The following is a 17,967-nucleotide window of genomic DNA, read 5'->3' as shown; positions in this document are numbered from 1 at the left end:
CAAGCAGGAAGGTGGTGTGGCGAGTTTAAGAAGTGTGGAAGTCGGGTCGTTCAAGACCTCGTGGGCTGTGGTTTCAGTTCGGAGTTGATCTGAAGAGTGATGGGAAGCCTATGCCTGCCTATAAGCGACCTTCTGTATTTTCAAATTATAGCTTTAAACCATGCGGTGGGTAAAGTAATCAACTTAGCTGGTCTCAAGCAGAATTTTTAATTCATGAATGAATAAGATGGAAAATACCAAAGTGGCTTATATGTAGTATCGTTTCATGAAACTTTTGTTTGTTTTCATATTTTGAGGATTAAAATATTTTTTCTATATTGACGTCTTTTCTGATATCAAGGTGGGACCCACAATCAATGGCATCTATAATATGATAAAATATGGTATAAATATTCCGTATATGCGTGTGTCAAGTGGGTTGCTGTGTAATATTTACTCATGCTGGAGAATCTTCTCTGTGTACTAGGTCACTGTCAGCGTTTCTCCTCCAGACCCCTAGTTAATGGTAGCACGTTTGGGACACGCTGGGAGAGGTAGAATACCGTGTGGAAATTGGATGCCCCCGTTTTGAGTGGGGTGATTCAGAGGAGATAGAAGTAGTTTGGGGCTCTAGAAGCAAATACAGTCGTTACTTTGGCCAACTATATCGGACGACTGTGATCAAGCCAACAGACTCAGGCAGTGACAGTCAAATGTAACAGGATGGGGAGGGCACCCAGTGCACAGAGCGAGCTGTGAGATGACAAGGCTTGGGCCTTCTCATGCCACTGTGCCCTCAGTGGGAAACCGGCAGAAGCGAAGACAGCCTTCTGTGGCTCATGGGCTCTGGGATGGGTACAAAGAAAAGATGTGTGGCGGAAAGAAGCAGGCCCGAACCCCATACACAGCAGGAGGCAGCCGGGCTGTGACACTTGACACTGGGGAGCCAGCCTCGGGAGGAGGAGGCCGCTCTGTAGTGGGCTCACCTCTTCGATCCCTTCTCATCCACACCCAACATGTGCGTTGCTGACTCTTCCTCGTCCCATGTAGTCTTAGTGACCTACAGAGGGTTTGCTTTTGGGGAATATGTCCAGGGAGAGATCCCACCTGACTACGCTTTGGGAGTCTGAGGTTTGGAGAGACTAAATACAAGCCAGGCCACCACTCTCTAGCCATGTGGGCAGCTGGAGTCCCACAGTGTCAGGGCTTGTGTAAATCCTTTTTGTATACATCCGAATTCAGTTCTTTTAAGAGCAGGGTTGAGCCTCTGCGGGAGATCAGCTGCTTTAAGGAAGAGAAGGGATGGATTCCTTGGCTGGAATCCTGCTGTGGGTACCATGTTCTCATCTCTTGAGAGGATGGAAATAAGTGATGGGTGTACAAAAATGACCACAGGTGAGTTTAGCTAACAAATAGGAAGAAGAAGAACATGCTTGTCATGCCTTAAAAGTAAAGCCCTGTGTGTCTGTCCCTCTCCAAGTGCTGTTTTGTGAAACTCTATCTTCATTTCTCCAACAGAGAACAGAGAACTGCCTCTTCAGTGTGTGCCTGGTCGGCAACACGCTTGCAACTCACTTCATCTTTGAGCCTGATTATGTGTAGTTCAAGCGGTACAACCTTTTTTCCAAGGAAATGAATTCAGTCATAACATATTTCCCAACAAGTTCTCTAAGATATGCCCTTTCCTAATTGTCAGATTATGACTAAAATTAATGAAATCGCCGAAGGATGCCCAGTACCAGTAAATTAGCATGTGATAATTTGTTCTTCACCTAATTCTTGGTTCAGACTGTAGCTTTTGCCCTTATATGTGGGCTTTGTAACATCGAAAGGCACTTCCCGAGCTTGACAAAGTGACACATTTCGCTTGTGTTTATTAATTGTTCTCAAGGATAACAGTTAGGATTTGTAAACATAATTTTGATGCATTATGAAGAGAAACTGCCATTTTAATGCATTAGGAAACAGAAACTGCCAGTTAACTAAAAAGCAGTTTGAAAATAAATGTTACAGTGAAATTTCCCTAATTTTCTTGTTATTTTGGCTTGTCTGTAAACTGAGTGTTTTCTGTTCACAAATGTTAAGTCCCCAGATTATTTTACTTCTCTTTTTGCTGACACGAGACTATTTTCATAAACAGATATGTCGATGCATACAAATTAATTACCTCTTCATTTGTCAGTACATTTAGTAAGCGATTTCCGTTACTAATAAATTTTCTAATTAAAATAATGGGGATGGAATTTTTCACGGTAACACAAGCTGTTGTTTCACGGTCTTTTCATATTTGAATCACAAGAAAAGTTCTACAGATTCAATAAAACTCTGTGAGGACAGAAAACAAAGCTGTAAGCTCTTTAATATAATTTCCATTGAGTCTGAGTTTACTCATTGAGTTTACTGTTATTTCTATGATGCTATCCTCACCCAAAACACAAATAAAAATATGCCAGAAGAGGAAAGTATTTTAAATGAATCCAACCTGTTTCCCTTATTCAGTTATGGAAAAATATTATTTGCTATAAAATATTTTGTAACTTTTTTACATTTAACTCGTGTAATATACATTTTTTAAAAAAAAATGATAGAGTGACGACCGAAGACATATACTCTAAAGTTTCTAATTCTTGAGAATTGAAACCTGTCTAAGCTGATTAACTCAATTTCACTTAGATACAGTTTACCTTCGAAGGGAATGCTAACAGACCATGTGGCTCGCAAAGCTAAAAATACTTGCTATCTGGCCTTTTACAGAAATTGTAATCCAGATATGTTCTTCAGATTATTCGGGTACTTAATAGATTCATGGAAAATAGTCCTTAATATTGAAAGTTTGGCATCGTCGCACTAGAATTGTAGCACTTACATTGACTGCATTTGCTGACCTGGTTAAGGCCTCTGTCACAACTACTGAATTCTGTTTCGAGGCATAAAAGCGGAAAGCAGACATTGATAATAAACAGATGAACGTGGCTCTGTTCTAATAAAACTTTATTTACACAAACAGGCTTCAGCTAGCTTTGACCCACCAGGAGCTTGCCAACCTCTTTAAAACCTTTGTTACTCAAAGAAGACTCCACACAGGAGGAGCATCAGTATCCCCGGGGGCCCCTGAGAGATACAGCCCATCAGGCCTCACCTGAGACCTACTGAACCAGAATCTATGTTTTAGCAGGAGTTCTAGGAGATTCATATACTCCTTAAAGTTTTCTAACGCTAGACTCAACTGCTCTTCACAAACAAGAAATAGCTCCTAAGGGAGCTTGTGAAATGAATAGATATTTTGACTGGCTGAGGTACAGCGACCAAGCTGTTTCACCGTGGACATCTAAATGCTCGTGTTACCAGAACCCAACATTTTTACTTAAGTCCGCCTGATCCCATCCACCGGCCCAAAAGAATGCACCAGCAGGAGTTTGCAGTATAGAAGGAGAAAAAGAGTTTAATATCCAATTGGCCAATTCCGAGAAGGAGAACTTTTGGTTTAAAAAACCCGACTCTCTGATGGCTTATAGCTTATAGATTCTATAGGGCAAAATGGCTAGACACCAGTGAGTTAAGATTCCGGGTCATCCTTGAAACTGATTGGTCAGAGGGAGAGGTAGGTTAATAAATCATTTCTTCAGGTGTTGAGGACAGTTCTGAGGTCTTTGCTGGTGTCCCTCTGTCTAGTCTTATGGGAAAGTAGCCAGGGTGTCATTCCATCTCTGGGCTTAAGAGCCGAAACGTGACTTAGGTCAAGATGTTATCTATAGTCTGACAGAGAGGTAGCCACGTGACCATTAGTTGGGTCCGGCCTAATGTTCTCTGCTGCTTCCAGGGTTGCAGATCATCTAGGGGAAAGTCTAGGTCTATGAGAGGTATTTGTGTGTGTGTGTGTGTGTGTGTGTGCGCGCGCGCGCGCATGTGTGTAAAAGAGAGAGAGATGATTTCTATAGCTATGATTTAAAACTAAATTTAGTCAAAATCATCAGAACCCTCGGTTTCACTAGAGTATGGAGATCTTTATCTGGGACATCGATTACTCTCACTTTCTGATTCATATCTTCTTAGGCGGTTTATTCTATTTCTTTAGAGGAGAATCATCTCCCAATTTCTTACCCTGGAAAATACTGGCTGTGGGCACTTCTGCATGAGGGAATGGGTAGAGCGAATTATTTCATATATACATGTTTACCTTGCAAGACATTTGGTTCTGGCCAAAACATCCACAGACACATTTGGTCCACACCAAAAAGTCCTTGATATTTGTTCCTGCCCCAAAACATTTACGGAGACGTTTGGTCCACGATTCATTACAGAATACAAACATTGAAACTCATTCAAATTGAATGAAAAATTTTTTTTGGTAATTCTTGAGGAATCTTCCATTACGTGTTGATTCCTGTTCTTCATTTTGAAGTTCAGCAGTGTTACTCTCAAGGCGATGAGCAATTTCTATCGAGTATATATTGACCTGATTATTGCTTTGATATTTGTTCTATCTGGATATGGTTTCGGTGATACCAATTTGATTCTTTTGGTATTGTGATGAGGTCGGTGGCTGTATTTGAGTGTGACCCTGAAGAACCTAGGTGACAACCTGATTATAGCTGCTGTTTGTCTTTTCACATTTCAAGGAACCTCCAACGTGGCCCAAATTTCTCTGTGGATGTTTTGGGACAGGACGAATATCAAGGACCTTTCAGCATGGAACAGATATCTCCCTGGACATTTTGGAATGGACGAAATGTCTGCTAATCAAATGTTTAACATTCCTTCTATTTTCTGTTTAGGTTTGGTGACCCCCAGTTTTGTTTTTGGCTTTTTTGTGTCCTAGCCTTTCGGTCATTTTTTTCCAGTCAAATCAATTCCTCCTATGCAACATCCCTCGGATGGTCCCCCAAGTTCCATCGCAACATCCTCTAAAGCAGTGTATTGGGGACTGGGGAACAGTCTTCTTTCAAATTAGAATTTTGCTATTGCTTAGTTTTCATTATGTGGCCCATGCTATAATTTAAGAAATCATCACTAAACAATTTAATTTGTGCAGCCGAGTCCTTGGACTTGCTCACCACAAGTCAGGCTGGCCATATGAGTGTCCTCTGTGAGGAAGACAGCTGGCGTTTGCTCAGTTTTGTATGAGTAATCATTGCCCTCAAAAGTCTCCCCCATCTGATCAAACCTAATTCATTTACTCCTATAAAGAAACCACTCTATATTAAACTTATTAAAATAATAAGTTTTCAAATATTGAACTTCTCCATTTGCTTATGTCTTGAACTTGTGGTATGCAAATTTGTAGTTGATTCAATTGACTGTAATAATCGTTGCCAGAGGGAGTAATTGTGGGTCAGCCAGAGAATAGACTCTGTAATCTGTCTCCTGAGATGAAAGTACCACATAGCAGATCTGATGTAGTTTCATTTGGATATTTCCTCATTTTCCAAAGAGATGACGATTACAGTGTTCCTGCTAGTACATACCATGCTTTTGTGACTATCAGAGGTTGATTAAAAACTCGTTTCCATTCCTTTCTTTGTCTTTGCTCATATTTGATGTCCCGTGACTTTTCAGTTTCTCCCTTCAATAGGTGAAGTCTATTTCTCCTATCGTTCTCCCAAAAGGGAGGCCTCGTGCCCTGCTTTGGCCAGTGGAATGCAGGACTGATGATGATGATGCGCTTATTCCGAGCCTAGTCCCAAAGATGCCCCACGTACTTCTGTTCTCTGTGTCTCGGAACACTGCCCAGCCCTCATGAGAACAAACATAGGCTAGATTGATGGAGGGTGATAGAGCTGTCCCAGCTAAGGCCACGTTTGACCACCGGTACTGGTCAACCAAATATTTGACTGTAGGTGCTTTATTGAGCCAAGCCTAGAACTGGACAGGTGAGCCCAATCCAGTTGCCCTCTGCCAAGTTGCGAGCTAAGAGATGTATACAGTGTTGTTGTTTTCAGCCACTAAATTTTGGTACGATTTGTTATAAAGTGAAAGTTAACCAAAATGGTGAGAAGTGGGAAAAATTACTCCTTTGGGTGGATAAGTTAGATAATGGTGCCCTTACTCTGGCACAGAACTTTCCAGAATGCATACCGTTACTCCCTTCCTTGGGTTTCCTCATTCAAGGTTGTAGCCTTCACAGTCAGAAGTGGCAGCCATGAGATCTGGGTTGCCGCATCTACTCGAGGCACAACCATGTAGGAGCTGTGTGATCCCCAGGATGGAAGCCAAGCTCTAAAAACCTCTATTATTTTTCCGAGATCGGATGTGTGAACATGCTCCTGGACTTCCCAGAATATACTACTCACGAGAAGCTTTTGTTTAGAGGCAGAAGCTATGGTACAGCAAGAGGAAGCCAATGAGGGCAGGCATCTGAGTCTTAGACACATTCCAACAACGCAAATTCTCCAGGGTTCTTTTCTTTGAGTGCACAGGGCTGGACTCTGTCACTGGCTTGAATGCCATGATCTGTGTGAGGGATCTTGCCCTGGGGACACTTCAGAGTAGCTGTCAGTGCAGGGCACTCCTAAAGTCTCTTGGTCACAATCCAGCTGAGGCTGTCAAATCCATTAGGGCAGTTAGAAACCATCAGTAAACAAACTGACCGTGGAATTTCTAACTATAAAAAAAAAATGCATCATAAATCCTACTGGTCTTATCTTTATCTTGTTCATGTGCCCCAAATCAGACATTCAGCATCCTTATAGGTGAAGATAGAGCTTTTCCCCATCTAGTTGTTAAGTCAGTTTCATCTGCAGAGCCTCAGTTTCCTGACCTATAAAATGGAGTTAATTATAAACCTTTGCATAGGATTGCTATGAAGATTCCATAACATGATTCATGCAGAATACTCAAAAATACTGTTACCATTATTAAATAAATGAAGAACATTCAAGCAGTGTGACTTTACACACAGTACTTCAGCTTACCTGGGCCTCAGTTTCCTCCTGCGAAATTCGAGAAGTGATGGTATGATTGGACCAATCCAGTGATTACGTCTTGAACACTTTCAGTTGAACTGATGCGCTTAAACCCAATGAGAGAGCACTTTATTACCAGTAGTTGACGCCAGTTAGCATGTACTAGGTGGGAAAGCTAGAAAAAGGACTTTTAATTATTCCTAGTTCTGAGAGGATAGTGCATAGTTACATGGATAATCTAGTAAACAAACTTCAGCGAGCAGGTGAAGTAAAGAAGGCTTGAGGTTTAGAAAAATCTGTTGAGAGAGGGTTGAGAAACTTTTGGCATTGAAAGTTTGGGCATCACAGAAAATAATCTGTTTAAGTTCACCTTGTTGTTGGCATCACTGTTGTCCGTGAATTATTGGTGATCAGTGGGCTTTCAGCAGTGCTCGGTGGACTGATGGAGACCTTAAATTGGGATGTCACTTGCTAAAAACGTATGAGTACCTTAAGGGAGAATAATGGGATGAGTGAAAAGTTTGGTTTGCTGCTCTTCTTAACTAAGGCTTGATTTTATCTCTGAAACAATATTGTCTGTGTGTGTGTGTGTGCGTGTGTGTGTGTGTATTTATGTATATGAATAATCCATACATTAAAATATTCCATTCAGTATATTTTTTGTTTTAAAAAGAGACGCCCTGAAAAGACATTGAAAAGTTGGCATTTTGGTATATTAAACTTTCATTGGGGAAAAAAACTTAACATGCTATTCTGCTAAATCTTATTCTCCTGGTTTTCAAAGCAGCCAATACATAGAGCAGCCTCATGAAATCTAAATCTAAGGAAATGCGTACGTCGCTCAAGTGTGCTCATTGGGAACACAATAAATGGATGAAATGCAAACATTTATGCAAAAATGTGATTAAATGCATTGTGTTTTCCAGGTGACTTTACTATTTATGTTGGAATTAATTTTCATTTAAGAAACAGATAAATTGTAATTTACTTATTTCTACCCGATCTTAAATTGGAACTAATGTTAAAACTTCGGCTCTTGGGTTCCTGGGTTAATTGAGAATCCTGAAAGTAGTTTTTTTTTGCCCCCTGGCATTTTTGACAAATAGAGTTTTCAAATTGCTTAGTAACATAATTTAGTATCTATAAAGTAAAAATAAATCCACTAATAAGTCTACAATATTGTTTATTCTTTCTTCTTGAATAATTCACTCTTAAAATACTGCCTCGGTGAGCAAGGTGCCCTTGCATTCCGAAAGCACCATATGGATAGGGTAAATATGATCCCAATTACTCTTGCTATTTTATATGGAATGGCAATATAGCTAGACAGTTTAAATACCTGTAACTTGTCAACCCCTCATTTGTGGTTTCCCACAGGACCAAGGCAGTATAGTATATTTTTCCTAACTACAGATGTTTGCCATTTTTAACCGTAATAAATGTACCAAGAGTTTTTAAAGCATTATATTATTCTACCCCATTTAAAGATAAACATCTGTTTGCTTTAAAATTGGAATAAAACATATGAATCATAGAAAAAGTGACACATTTTATGAGCCATATGTACAAACTTTAGAAACGGGCTAACTTTCAAAAATTATTATGGACAGGCAATTATGCGTTTAAAGTTTCACAAGAGCATGATTCATTACCTGAGTGACATTGAGCATTTGTTTGCGTTTTGAATATTTTTGTAAGAAGGCAGCTACTAGGGCGTGTTGCTTTTTTGGACTCTTATTTACAGAGGTGTGACCAAGATGACAGGTAACTGAAATTAGCCAATGTCGATGGATAAAGAATTACGATCCTCAGTAAACGTAGGTTTAGATGTAACAGTGCCGATAAAATGGATCCTTATTCCTTAATCAGAAAAAACGACGCGTTTGAGGATAATGGATAACCTAGGTCGTATTTTCACATGTGAAAATTAAAATGTGGGCTACAAATGGATACTGTTTTACTCTATATTTTCTGCAAAATTTGGATGGACTCTCATGACCCTGTGCAGTCTATGGTGCCAAGCTTGTAATCTTGTAAACGTAACTTTTCCCACAAAAGATGAGCATCATCATCTTCCATGTCTATGCTTTAACAAGCCAGCTGACCAAAGTTAGCTAGCAGGTAAGATTTCATTAAAATAGGAGAGTCTTTCTGACATCCCACACAATTTATATAGAAGGCATGTATGTACCTAGCCGGAAGAAACATATTCAGGCATGTAACTTCTGATTGTTCTGGTCATCTCCAAATTGTTTTTAGGTTAGGGCAGAAAACCACAGTAATGTGCACTTTCCAGAGCATAAGTCCGCCAGGTATAGATGATGAAAAGGTTTCCCTAGGTCCTTAGATCATGGGTAGACTTTTCTGATGTAAGGGACAGCCAGCATCGGTGATTCTTCATCATCCTGTCCCTTTAAAAGACTCTCTTTGCACACTGTGCAGTCAACTACTTTCATCAGGAATCGTGGGAAGTGCCTCTCTGTAACACTCTTCAAATTGCAAAATGTCACCGAAGTATCCTTAGTATCTATCTGTCTTTCACCGGAAAGTAAGTTTGACAGTAAGCTTTATCCTGTGCCTTTTGTTTTCTTTGATTTCGGGAAGAGAAAAGGTCTTGAGTAAAATTGGTTTAAATATATGAATTCAGTAGAGGCAACCTAGTTATGCAGTTTGCATGCAAATAGAAATGCCTCCCTCTCCTCTCCTCCTTCCTCTCTTTCCTTTCTTCCTTCCTACAGGGTAGCAATTATAGCAACTCAAACACAAATAACCAAAAATTATCATTAAATCCATGCAGCGTATATTCCTTAGTTTAAGATTAATGTTCAATGAAAGGTGATCGTTTTGGAGGCAAGTACGTATTCATTAAGAAGCTTTTCTGGTACATTTATGTATTATCTCGATATCTTTTTAATCGCAAAAGTGAGGTAAAAATGATCATTACTGCCATTGTTCAACAATATGGGACTATTTAGAATTTTTAATTGAGGATCTAGAGATAAATTATATGTACCTGACTAGAAAAATACAGTTAGGAATTATAAGGAATGTACACATATTCTAGCCTTACGCCATGTAACGTTTCTAAGTGTCAAGTTCGTGGCACTTTTTTGAGATGTTGGTTTGAGATAACGAAGTACACTATTCTGAACTCTTGATTGTGTAAGGAAAAGAAACTGGCAGGGGATGTTGTTTTCCTTAACAGGCATTCTGATAAGCAAGACCCCCTTCAAGCCTAATGTTAGCACAGATGCTTTTCAACAGTCATTTATACTCTGCAGTCAAAGTGGGTCTTGAGGTGAACTGTGACTTTGCAGGATGAACTTTGAGGAAGATTAACCATTAGAAGAAAGGTGTCTATGGCCATGCCACCCTGAACAAGCCCGCTCCCGTCTGATCTCGGAAGCTAAGCAGGGTTGGGCCTGGTTAGTACTTGGATGGGAGACCACCTAGGAAGACCAGGTGCTGTAGGCGTAAAAAATAAAAAGTAAGGGATTGTAAGCTGACAAGGTCTTTTGGGGTTGCCTCGCCTAAAATAAAATTAAAAAAAAAAAGTAATTGAAAAGAATTCTTTATATGGTTATATTACTTTACTGTTAATATCTGATATCAGCGCCTGCCTCCATGGTGAAAAAGTTTTATAAAGGATGATATTTCACTTTACATTTGGTTTGTTTTGACTTAGAAACATAACGAAGCAGCAGTATGTGTGCTCATGTGCAGAATGCGTCTGCTCACGGATATGTGTCCTGGGCAGCACATAGCCCTACGGAAAAGGAAGGCAAAGAGCAGCTTTAAAGCGGAGTTGGCCTATCATCTTTATGCATTTGTCTGTGATTTGGCCTATGACTGAAAAAATCCACCTACGAGATTCATTCCACTGCCCATCCATTCAATAATATTTATTGAGTGCCCATCATCGACACTGATTGAGCACCTACTACTACATACCGATCACCATGTTTGGTGTAATGCAAAGATCAATAGTCGTTTCTTTACTTGAAGAATTTATACACTGTTGGGAGCTACAGACATGGTTTTAAAAACTAAAAATTTACAAGTCTTAGAAATAGATATATAATATAGAAATTCAGGAGTGGTTGCTTAATGTTACCCAAGTGAGTGAAGCCATGAGAAGACACAGAGGTGGAATTTGGACTACGTAGAAGAGCTTTTGCCAGGCATTTGCTTTACAGTGTTCAAGTTTTCCAGTGACCATCAGGTAACCTCGTTTTTGCCTTTCAATGAGTAAGGAACTGGAGGCCTCCAGAGGTGAAGCAGCCTGCATCAGGGGAAATACCTAACCAGGAATAGAGCCAGGATTTCAATCTCATTCCACTTAATTCCGGAGCCCATCTCACCATTCCTCCATGTTGGATCTTTTGGGATAAAGAAGAGTTCACTAGATAACGTGTAGAGGAAAGAAAATCTCAACTCGAGAACAGAGTAGGTGGAAAGGCTTTTAAATGTCAACAAGTTGAGTTGGGACCAAAGCATTTTGTGGGGAATGGCAGCAAGAAGGAAGGCACTTGGGGTAGGGTGGGGTAGGGATTATCAGATTGCCAGAACTAAACGTTACAATCCAGGTGTAAGATGCAAGAGAATGGCAGACGGAAGGCTGGTCATCCATTTGTGACCAAAGAATTCTTTGTTTATTTTAGAGAAGCTCCATCGGCATTTGAAAAATGTGATCATGCTTTCAACTTAGATCAAAGATTATTTTATCGTACCCTAAATCTTGATTTTTGATAGTTCCAAACCACTTTTTTCATATTTGGACAGGATGCATATCATTATTTATGGATACCAGACTTCTGTGTATGGACCACAGCTTACGTGAAATTTGTTTTTGTTTCTTTCTCTGTTCTTGTCTTTATGCCTTGATGTTTTATATCCCTGGGTTCACTTCACTTTTTATACTTTATCCCCACTGATGCCATCCTCACCAGTCCTGCTAACCTATGTTAAATCTGTCTGTCTACATTGCCACAATTTGCTCATTTGTTTGTGGCGTATTTCACTCTCTCAGCATTTCTATGATTTAGGAAGTAAGAGATGAGGCATAGCGTGTTCACCTTGCTGCCATACCACAGTATCATTAAATAAAAAATTTAATTAGATTAGTTAACGGACGAATTTAGCTAGCAATCAAGTCACTCAGTGGCAAATGGAATTTCCTTCCATCTTTTTGAAGACTTAATCCCAGTTTTCCTTAGAGTTGGTTTTCCCAGTGGACTACAGTTTTGGAGCCTGTCCTGTGCCAGATCAGGCTTCCTGCTAGTGCCATGTCACAATGGGGTCTCAGATAACCAGGTATTTCTTAGGCCGATGTCAACAATGTGACACCAATACAGTGTTGATTGTATCATAAAAATTGTTAACTGTCCCCTTAATGCAGTTTTTCCTGTGAAAGCGAATTCATTGATTCAGTACTCAACACTTTTGCATGTACATTTAGTTATGAGGAAAATGATTTATTAACGGTTGTAGTCAGCCTAGGAACAGTGAATAATGGTTGATGTTTTTGCAGGAAAGTGATAAGCTGGCAGACAAAGAGGTCAGTCAGGTAGGGTTGTCAAAGAAAACCATCTCGATTTTTATAGATTCTCTGGAAAACATCAGATTTTAGCTGAGAAGTACACACGACCAGATATCTCTGTGTTAAATTGTATATAGCTTGTGCACCTTGATCTTAGGTTATTTTATGCATTTAAAGGTTTTGATTTTGACATCAACCTTGAATGTCATTGAGCTCCAAACCTGCCTTGCCGGCGTCCCTCACTTTACTTATAAAGATGAGCATCTGTGTGTGTATCCAATGGTCTTCCTAAATGACCTGCTTTAACGTGCTGAGTTTTCAATCCTTTGCTTTCCCATTACTGCGTTAAAAGGTAAGTGACATTCAAATCACATTTGGAGAGCTGACCAGCACTTACTTTCTGCTGGCAGCATGCTGGCTTGAGGATTGGGATTTCTTAACTTAGTCTTTACCTCAGGAAAATTGCAAACCTTTTTTTTTTTTATTATTATTTTTTTTAATTTATAAACTTCACGCCTCTTGCCCTCAGCTTAGTTTAGTTTTGTAGGGTTTTTGTTTGTTTGGTTTTTGTTTTCAAGTCAGTTTCTTTATTTGTAAAATGACTAGGCTTGAGGCCATATTTTTAAGTTCTTTCAGCCTTAAAATCTGTGGCTAGGATTATCCTTCATGAAGACTTGCCTCCGAGAGCATTCCCCTTTATCTTCAAAGCATGAAATAATCTCCTGGAATTGTGTCATTTTAGGAAACGAATCTAAAGCATTGATCAGAAAGTAATGACGCATAGAAGGGAAGCGTTCTGAAATATCGTTCTATTCTGAATCTTTTGTCTTTTTTCCTCATGGCTAAGTTACTGGTTTTTCTAGAACCCAAACTGTGATTGCTCTTTAATCATGAGGACTTTGGGATCTGGATTACTGACTGAAAAAGAAAGGTGCAATTTGTTTCCCCAAATTATCCAAATTATTATGATTGTGTAATTACTACTGTTATTAATATGCACCATTCACTGAGCATTGCTCTTTCAAGGCACTCTACTGTTTTATGAGACGGGCATTGGTCTTCACTTACAATTAAGGAAACCGAGGCACAGAGCTGTTCAGTGGCCTGAGGTCACACATCTGGCAAATGACGAATTCAAGATTTGACTGCTCTACCATATTTGATTTTTGGTGGTTGGCTATTGTTATGACTCTTCACAGTCTATATTATTTCATATCTCCTAACAGTGAGCAATCCTTGATCTAGGGAACTTTTTAAAAATTATCCCTTTTCATACATCTTCATGGCTCTTACAGAGTCCAGGAGCATGTGATTAATCAGAGCTGGAAACTCATGTAGACTTGCTTTCTGACCTAGTCCTATTAGCTAATTTAAAAGAAGATAGTTCATTAACAAAATAGTGATTTTTGCCTCTGGATTTTGCCAAATCTTTTACTTCTTTTAGAATTGATATTCAGTAGAATAGAATGCAATTCAATTTATACATCTAAGCCACACATATGCTATGTTCCAATTAGTAACACATGAGGGTTGACTGATAGCTATTCCCTCAAAACACTGGGTTTTTAGTGGTGCCTACTTGAAGCCTGATATAATAAAAGACACCGCAAAGGAATAAAATAGCATTTATCTGTAATCTGTACATACACGATCTCATTTGGTGCTCAAGCCCTTCTAAAAACTGTACGACTTTAATCGTACTTTACATTTGAGGAAGAAATTGAGGCATGGGGAAGTTAAATGACATGATCCGGGTCACAGACTGTTGGTGGAAGAACAGGAAATGGAAATCCAGGCATTGTGATCCAGAACCGGCCACCTCAGTGGGGCCCTTGGTGGGCGTGGCCAGCTCTAGCAAAGATGCCTGTTGGAGGAGTGGCCGCCAGAAGTTGTTATTATCAAGAAGTTCATTTTTGCTGTGAAACTTGGGGCTGGGAGGGCCACTCCAGGCTGAAGAAATATGTAGAAAAATAACAGAGGCAGGAAAGTATAACAGAGACGTTTATGGAGTAGCAGTTAAGCTGGCAGAAATGTCTTGGGTACGAGGTGCTGTGGCTAAAAGGTGGGCGAGGGTCAGCTCGCAGAGGGTGGCAGAGGACAAACAAGGCAAACCACCTCAGGGCTATTTAGCGGACGTTTACACAGAACTAACCACGTGTCCACTTACACAGTAATTAATTCCTCACAATGCAGTTATGTGTCGCCGTTACCATTCCCTTTTTACAGACTGGGAAGCTGAGGATTCAGAGTATTAACTGGCCCAGCATCACAGAGATAGTAGGAAGGTAGAGCTGGGATTCAAACCGAGGGACTTTGGCTCCAGGGACCATGATCGTCACTACTGTGATGTTGTAGATATTATTTGGGAGTGGAGTGATTTGATGACTGTGGGAGGGGGCGGTGGATGTGAGTGTATGGTGTTACTCTCACACTCCTCATGCGGGATGGTCAGTATCTGTGGTAGGATACTGTGGTAGGATGGTAGCAGTGAACAGGACTGAGACTTGAGAAAGATGCATGCGATAGGTTTGGGATGTGGAAGTAGGAGCTGTGAGGTCGAACTGTGGCCCGGTGCTTTCCCGATTGCCGTGTGACCCTGCATCCTGGGTGAGCCCCTGTGATCCGCTTTCCCTGTTCACCTAGTGGCGAAGCACAGCAGAGCTGTGGGAATGAATTCTAGTCTGGCCCTGCTGATCTCGAGGAATAGCAGGCCATCCACCTGCCCGTGCCCAGCAGGTCAGCTGGAAATCGGAGTCTGGAGCTCAAGAAAGAGATCAGGGCTATAAATGGATTTAGGAGTCACCTCCAGCCATGTGAGAGTTGAAATTGCTCACGGGGGATGAATAGAGGCCAGGAGGGCTGGTGACCAGCTGGCCGCCTCCTCCTGAGGAGGGGTCAGGATGATGAGATTACGGGGACCATATTACACTTCTCTCTTGTAACATAGTTCATATCTTTTTTTGGTATGTGAAGCTGTTTGTTGAACTCTTTCTTCACCTCGGCGTTTTTTACCCGTGCATCCTGAGATTGAGGTGAGCGTTCCTGACACTTTTTTTATTGGCCTCCACATTTGCTATTTCTTTGGATAAAATCACTTCAGCAGTGGGAGCTCACCATAGCCTCATAGTTACTAAATCTGTATACAAAACCTAAAACCAGTTTTTCCATTCATTTTCGGTGTCGCAAAGTCATTTTCTTTTTATGGGGCACCGTACGTTGCCGGGGAAATTACGATGGTGTCATTCGGTGTTTTGTTAATGTATTGATTCCCTTAATTTAATTGGGAATTCGAAATGTAGTTTGCGATTAAAGTTGTCGGAGTGATTGCCCAACATAACGAATTTCAGCAATGGACTTTGAATTATCTTCCGCTATTGTCTTTTTTATTTATTCCAAAGTCCTTTAGTCCACATTTGCCCCCGTCTGTTAGGCAGCCCGCTCTTGCCCTAAGGTTCACCTCAGCAGGCCGTGCCATTCAAAAGAAACAAACTGGACCTCAAGAAGCCTTACTAAAGTAATGGAGGTCCTTACTTAAGGTATCAAGGACTCATACGAGTGCGGATTATGGGGGGGGCGGGCATCTCATCTCGCTGCGGAACTTCCCCTCAAATTCTCACTCAACTTCTCTTTCCCCAAATCCCACTTCTGTCAGTATCTGCTCAAATTTCTGCTTCTCTTCTCCATTCTTCTCTCTCTCCCTCAGCCGGCACACCCTTCTCCACTTTTTGAATCTTTGTGTAGTATATCTTACCTCTTCTTGTCACTACTACTGCATGCACACTTGCAGTCCCTGTCAAAACTGTCATTATTTTCTTCATTATTATTCATCAACATTAGTAGGCGGAGGATCAGGAATTTTAATGCGTTGTCCTCATCACAAATATTGATTTCATCATGATAATTATTGAAATAGAATGAGCCATATTCAACAAATTGTGTACAATGGATTCATAGCTGAAGAACACTTGTGTTTGGGGATGTTAGTACAATTTCACTGACCTTGGCAGACTGGTGGTGCCGACTTCTTTTGGAGTCTGTCTGTCTGTCTTTTTTTTTTTTTTTTCTTGCCAGGCTTTAGTAGCAAGTGCCTAATGTGCCCAAATGTTTGTAGACCTCGCCAGATCACCTCGTTGGGGAGGGAGGTAAATCTAACTGAAATTCTCCTTTGCCCCCTCCTCCAACCCCTTCCTCAGCACACACAAAGCAGGTAAAAACAGTCATAAGGATTTCTTCAAAGTTTCTTTCATTTATTCAAAGACATGTTAAATCTGGTAAAAATGGATACGAGAAATTCCATGGAACATTCCACTGGACATTCTGTGGATGGGTAGATAGGTGGATGGGTGATGTATGATGGATGGATGGATGGATGGATGGATGGATGGATGGATGGATGGAGTGTGTGAAAAAAAGTGATTCACTTCCCCCCTTTAGTGTGTGATGGTAAGACAAGTGGGTGGGTGCTTATGGCATGGTTATAGATATATGTGAACTTGACTTCACATCTGTTTAGCACAAGTTCAAGAAGACACTCCTTTTCCTTCTACTAATTTGTACGTCTAACCCTTTACCCGCCAAATTCAGAAAGGCCAAGTAACTTTCCCAAGGAGCCAGGACCAATTAATTAGAGGTGGACCTGGGCTTCCTGTCCAGAGGTACGGAGCTGCTGAGCAGGGCTAATAACAGTTAAACACTTGAGAGTTTGGAAAGCTTTGTCTTTCCTCCTGCTGCTCATTACTATTCCTAGTGATTTGCCCAGTTGGATAAGCCTACATTTTGTCATACGGATGCATGATGTGTGGCATATTGGGAGACTGGGAGGGATGGTGCAAAATCTAATCTGCCACTAAGTCAGTTTAGTTCAATCCTGTTAATTCTGTACTTTATTGAACACTAAATGTACTCATATCTTATAAAATATTATTAGTCTCTCTAGCTCTTTCAGATACGACAATATATGATGTGCTTCAGGCTTAGAAAGTTGACAAAGAGCCTAGGAATATTTTTTCTCTGAATTTATAAAAAGTATTAATTAGGCTATCCTATACGAATAAGAAATATATAACGGAAAAGAAAAGGCAGATCTTTACTGTTTCTCTTCAGCTTCAGAATATAATTTTGTGGTTAAACTATATTTTTCATTAAAAGTTTTTAAATAACTGTTTAAAAATATGTATATATATTTTAAGATAAATGCTTAACAAAGATTAATGCAGTTGAGTTGAACTACTGAAAATTATGAACCAGTATGGAAAAGCAAAGCAAAACATTAAAGATACAGTCTGTTTTGGGGATGGCAAATTGATGGTTAACTACAAGTTATCTTTAATGGAATATCATTATAATTCACCCAAAACAAATGGAAAATGTTTTTTAGGAAGATAAATTTTGCATGGAAAATCATTTGGTTGCATTGCGATAATGTAAATAAAAGACAGAAAGGCCGAATCCGGTCTGAAATTGTCTTTTTAGGAGTGGCCGAATCTTGACAAGGCTTGAGCATGATGGGCTTAGAGAGAATCCTGGGTCTAAATTCATCATCTCTCA

General features: G+C 40.2%; 1 protein-coding gene and 1 non-coding gene across 2 annotated transcripts in view; both read left to right on the top strand.

Moving 5' to 3' along the window:
• FRMPD4 (FERM and PDZ domain containing 4) overlaps positions 1-17,967 on the top strand; it is a 712,471-nt gene that overhangs the window by 406,411 nt on the left and 288,093 nt on the right. The gene's annotated exons all lie outside the window — the stretch shown is intronic.
• On the top strand, positions 10,237-10,355 carry LOC112472339. Its single transcript, XR_003043621.1, has one exon. It is a non-coding gene; the product is annotated as a 5S ribosomal RNA (ribosomal RNA).

This window comes from Pteropus alecto, unplaced genomic scaffold (assembly GCF_000325575.1).
Source record: "Pteropus alecto unplaced genomic scaffold, ASM32557v1 scaffold511, whole genome shotgun sequence".
Taxonomy (NCBI): Eukaryota; Metazoa; Chordata; class Mammalia; order Chiroptera; family Pteropodidae; genus Pteropus; species Pteropus alecto.
This window is presented reverse-complemented; position numbering and strand designations above follow the sequence as displayed.